Consider the following 6101-nt stretch of genomic DNA (forward strand, 5'->3'; position numbering starts at 1 on the left):
AAATGTGTAATTTACCCCAAAATGTAAAAGAAAAATCACAATTTAGCCTACATATTTTACTGCAGATTTGAATATGTTTCATGCACTCTCCCCAGTTTATTTAATCTGTACTGCATGGCTGCAGCTTTGCATGCATAAAATGCCTCCATGCTATGCTACATTCTGACTCCAGGCGGTCCTTGCTTTGAAGCATGATACCCCAGCAACGTTTTGACTTGAATAGGATTCCAAAATGAAAGCAACATCCCATTCTCAAAATCATTACATTCATGTGTGACATGGTCCTTAATGGTTCCAACCAATCAACACACTCCAGGGGCACCTACAAGTTGTTAACCTACAATGACTATAACTCGCAGCAGGGCACTCTGGAGGGGGAGGGGGAGGGGGAGGGGGCTGAAATACGATGCTTATAAATCCCCAAATTGAACTTCAGTGGCCGCCTTTGAGTCTCCTCCTGCCTACAACAGCCTGCACGCTGCGTGTCTCCTCAGATGCTGAGGGACTAGCTCAGGAAGGAGGAGGGTGGAGGAAGAGAGAGAGGAAGATTTCAGCACCGGAGCTGTCCGCGGAGAAGACTCAGTTCCTGCTCAAAGGAGACAAGCTGCTTCCGACTGTACATTTCCACAGTGGGACCTAGAAGAGGGGGAAGGAATAATACACTGCCGTGCCATTCATCTCTCTCGGGAGGGGGGCTTCAGAATCACATTCAAGTGAAGTCTTGCCATGCTGGACGGCCGGGCTTGAGACGCAAAGGACAAAGTCTCCACATAAGCTGAACAGCAGCCTTTTCACTCTTTACGGTGAGTCCACACAATGCCACAAGGTTACATAAGAAACCATGCGGGACGCTATACGCAAGGTCTATTTATTTTTATGAATGATGTTGTAAACTGTAGCGGGACCCGTATTTGTTGGGAAGCCTCATTACGGATGGGATGCATATGTAGGTCAGTACGAAAAAGGGGGAAAGGAGAGTTGCTTTTGTTTCATACAAATCTGCAGAAATTGTGGCAAAAATGTGGGAGTTCTTGCATGTACGTCATTGGCTGCTTTTCTTTTTCTTTTTCTATGACCTTATAGGAAGTTGCATCCATTCTGCAACTAATGGCACTGGCTGCATAATTCTGAATTCTCTGTAGCAGATGTAATGTACTTTGCTCCGTCCCACAGGGGAGTGCTGCCGTCCATTAAGCTCTCCATCAGTCTTTGCTCACAACCCCTTGTTGTTGCTATCTCCCAGCCCACAGAGGGCTTCACAAACCAGCCAATACGAGTCTTTGTGTGTGAGTGAGTCCTGCTCCTCACTCTGTGACGGCAGCCTGAGCTCTGCTTATTGTCAGACTCTCTCTGAGCGTCAAGGTTGGCACAGAATCCCTTCGCCTGGCAGCGCCTGAATGCCAACGTGATGTCTCCAGTCTAACGATGCATTGAGATTTAAATTCCTCCTCCATTCAGGCACTCTGTTCCTGAATCTCACACCCCCCGTGTACATTTGCTAAGCCTTGAGCATGCTTTATTTGTGTGTGCACAGGTACAAGTGTTGAAGAGGAGGCAAGACATACCCAAGGGCGAGTTGTTGTTTCATGCACATAGAAGAGTTTATCTCGGGGCATTGAGATATTTATTTGGTTTATTTAGCCCTGTGTGTTCAAGTGCACGTACATGTTGCATGTTTTTTAAATGGCTGTTAATGATTCCACTCAGTGGTTATTACAGCGATCAGGGTGAACTCGTTAGTGTAATTAGTTCCAGGTCTTTGCTTCCCTGGTCCATGGGTGAGATCTTCAGCTAGCGGGGGATTCATTCCCATGAAAAGGCGTGCTTTGTGGTGCTCCCATTCAAAATACCCCCCCCCTCTACCGTCCTCCTCTTCTGAAACAAGGAATGAAAAGGAGGGCTGGTTGGGATTCTAATCAGCACATAACAGTGACATCCAACAGCTTTGGGAAAGGGAATCATACAGTGAGAGAAACACATAGCCAGAAACAGATTAGCCTCCTTTTCATGCTTTTATGAGGTAAAATGTGTGTTAACATAACAGTTTGTCGGACAAATGTCGAAACGGGGTCTGTTGTCTTGTTGGGTGAATGGAATGTAATATTTCAGATTTACATGATTGTACTTGACATGTTTGGTTCTTATCTTTACATAGCTCAATGGTTCCCAGGTTGGTTATTGGATCATCCAATTACATTTTCTCCAATTAAAGCACTGGATATTTACCTTGCCATTGATCTAAACCATTCTACAGTTGAACTGCTAGCAACACTTAGGCTTCAACCTAACGATTGACTGCAAAATGTCTTGGTTTGTTTTAAGTGGTCCTAAGTCATAACGCTGGAAACCACTAAAGTCCCTTTGAAAATAATTATTGTCTCCCAAAAAAAAGTTTTTAAAGCATTTTTCAAAAATCTTACGAGGAAAACTGCCAGTGGAATTTGTGATTCCTTTGAGGTCACCCTCAATTATGTTTTCTTTGGAGAATTTGAGCAACTTGACTGGCACTTCGAAGAGCGCAGACCAATTTTTCCAATTATTTCGACACCACATGAATGCAGCCTTAAATGCTCCATCTTGCAGTGTGGACACAAGTGCCGAATAGTTTGTGTATCTGCTTCCCTAAATCAGATTCCCTTCAGAAATGAAATGGGTTCTTCCTTGGCTCATAATACACCCTTCCTCCAAGTTTCATTAAAATGGAGCGGGAAGTTTTTTCCGTAATCATGCTGACAGCCATCAGACAAACCGAGTCGGAAACCTAACCTTCTTGTTGGAGGTAATGATAATTATAAGGTTCACCTTTAAAGGTTAAGTTATTCTAGCTAACGTGCTAAACGGGGCAGTCTTAAAAACGTTAACTTTGTGCAACATATTAAAGCATTACCCTTTTTGGCACCTGGACAGCACAATATATTACTGGGGGAAAAAAGTAATGGTGGACTATTTTTCCGTAGACTGATAAATGGCTGTTGTATAAGCACCTGCAGATCTCAATAACATCCCCATGGTGACACTTGGGCAGCGAAGCACTGAATACTAATAAAGACCTTAAGGTGTCCCTGTTTGCCTCTAATACACTGCTTGCAGAAGAAAATGGATTCCAATTCAAACCAAATTCCTGGTTAAGCATATTATAATCAGCTTTTTCCACCGGCATGTGCGACAAAAATAGATCCACCAACATTTCTTGGGTGCATAACATTCACAAAATAACTATGGGTTGGAATTAACTATGGACCAGCGATGCGTTTGATGCCATTGTTGTTGTCCCGACGTGGTCTGATAGTGTTAAATGAATGAGTAAAGTGCAGACTGGCTTCAACAGGATAACTCAGAGTAGCAGAAACAAAATCACAAGGATTTGAGGAGCACTTTGGTGCCACCTCCCTTTGAAATAATCAATATTTAATTAAAACCAGGATACTCCTGAGAGCTACATCATCTGAGAGCTCGTTACAGTCAATTGTTGACGTAAATCACATATACAGTTTCTGGAAGAGTATATAGAGTGTCAGAGAAAATGGGGAAATAAAATGAAAGATATACTACTTGGAATATGGATGAAAACAGGAGAATACCGGATCTGAGACACAAAGGCGATGCAATACCGGCAGCTTGAGAATATTCTATCACAGTGCTGCATGACAGAATAACATTTCCTCTGCCATATGTCAGGTTCAGCCCCAAGGAGTGGCCCTGATTCTCTTCCACTCGTCCAGATCTTTTTTTATCCAGAGGCATTTAAATCATTCAGACGGGTCCAGAAGGGAAAACAGAGCAGCACATGTAGCTGCTCCTGCATGAGTCTACTGAACGCCAAGCCTGAGGGACTTTTTATGCCATCCTTTCCCTCAAATGTAATATCAAAAGTGATTTTGGGTGACTGCTAAGCCTGAGTGGCATCGTTTTTTCAAATAATTTTTAGGGAATTTATAACAACTTGTGTTTGCATTTTGTAGATTTGGCGATCATTTCTGTTTAAAAAGATTTAAAAACACAGAAGTAGCTCCGGGTATATTGCATATTCATGTCAATGAAGAATAAACATGAGAAAAGGAGAGAATTTGGATACATTATTGAAACATTTAATTTGTGGTTTAGTAATAATATAATAATAATAATCCTATGTTGCACAGGAAATGTGTGTGTGCAAACTGGCCAGGGTTGATTCAGGAAGTTGGCAGTGTTGGCCAGCTCATTTAAAATATGTTAGCAATCTTTGCAAATAACTGTTTTAATAACTCCAGTAATGAGTTAAATTACCTTTCATTTTTATTATGCTTTACTTCATCACATATTCAGTATGCGTCTGAAAAAAAGGCAGAATAAATTGTCAAATTTAGTCCTAAAGTTAGCTTAGCAGCACTGTAAAGTCTCCTGCTAACAATATAGCATACTCATCCGTTTTTCCCCAGCACAATGATGATGGTTTTCCGTACTTATTATTTGCCATCTGTTATAAATTACTTTTCACAATGTATAATGGGATGCTTTGAGTCCGCTAAATTAGGATATGATTATTCAGGAATTTTGGACATAGCGTAAATAGTAAACAACTTTAACGTTAGCGGGAGTTGTTAGCTCCCTGTGCTAAGTGTATGTCAGCTGACTGAAAAACACTCTGATATAACCCAATTGTCAAAAATATAGAGCATAACTTACACCAGTAGCTGTAATGGACTTTCTTGACCTCTTTATCGTATTTTTAACATTGTCAGATTTCAGCGATTAACAACACAAATAGGATAGTAACAAACCATTGGATTTTCATGTGTGTCTTTATTCTGTAGATACTCACTAAAGTGCTGTCATGCATGGAGAACAAACCATCACCTATCTCTCTAGTGAGTATAAAGAGCACGCAGGCGTTGAGCTACACAAATCTTGCTGTGGGTTTGGCAGGAAAGAGGTTGATGGGTTTGACAGCCCTGTGGTCAGAAGCTTTCCAATCTCAGACTTGTGAGGCAACCAATTCACAGGTTGCTCAGCACTGTCTAATAAACTGAGGTGTCAAAGCCAGGCACTGACCCATTTGTGTCAGAATAGACTTATACTCTGACAGGAAAAAAAATATGAGACCCTTATTTAACATTTATGAGTTAACCTGAAAATGACAAGGTCTTCTGCATGCTCAGCAGTTTCCTTATCCAGTATTGTTTGAAGAAAATGTATTTGTGACAAGTACATTACCTAGCATCCCGTCTTCAGCTTTCCTTTGAACACACAAGAGTGACATTTCGGTTATTTAAGTATTGTGAAAAAACAATAGTTATTAATAATGCAGGAAAATAGACACCATTGTCTACTCTTATCATTGTTTTATGTACGTCTGTACTGTTTGTTAATAGGGAGAGGTTTTTACTTAGAGTTATGACTGCTTGACTTTCAAAAGGATATATACGGTATCTGTGCCATTTACTGCCGCCATTGATTTGATGGAGTGTACTAAGGCCTTGGGGCTTACTAGCACTTAGTTTTTTATTATTGTTTCGTTTTTTTCTCGCTTGTGTTTATGTTTATGAAGCCTGTTCACTTTGATAGCCATTAAAGAGCAATTTCTTTATCATCCCTTTTAAAATGACACAGCCCATTATCTGCACTGCTCAGTATTTGAGCATCCAACTGTGGTGGCAGCATCTGAGCATTATATCAAGCATATAATTATGTCATTCTGCCCTCAAGCATGCAAAAGCTTTAAAACATGCTTATTTGCTTGGGTTCTTGTGAAAGAGGCTGCAGTTTACAAGTTGGCATTTCTGGCATCCAAAGGCTGCTGCTGTCTCATTTCTGTGCCAGCGATGCCCTGAGCCAGAGTGGGAAGGTCACTTCAGTGGATAATTATGTCCCTATAACAGCAAGTCTGCCATCCTGTATTGCTTTCAGCCCAAATCTTACTTTTACAGTGCATGTATCAGATGTTTGGATACTTCAGCTAAGAGATCTTTGTATATTTAAGAGATGTAAACAATATACAAGCTTATGTTGTCTTAAAGGTTGCTTTTCCTCAATCTTAGAGGTATGGCTGTTGGGATTGGGATTTCAGTCAGTCGACCACATTGATGCAGACCAATTAAGAACTCAATAGATTGCCATGAAGT

The sequence above is a fragment of the Trematomus bernacchii genome, unplaced genomic scaffold (genome assembly GCF_902827165.1).
Source record: "Trematomus bernacchii unplaced genomic scaffold, fTreBer1.1, whole genome shotgun sequence".
NCBI lineage: Eukaryota > Metazoa > Chordata > Actinopteri > Perciformes > Nototheniidae > Trematomus > Trematomus bernacchii.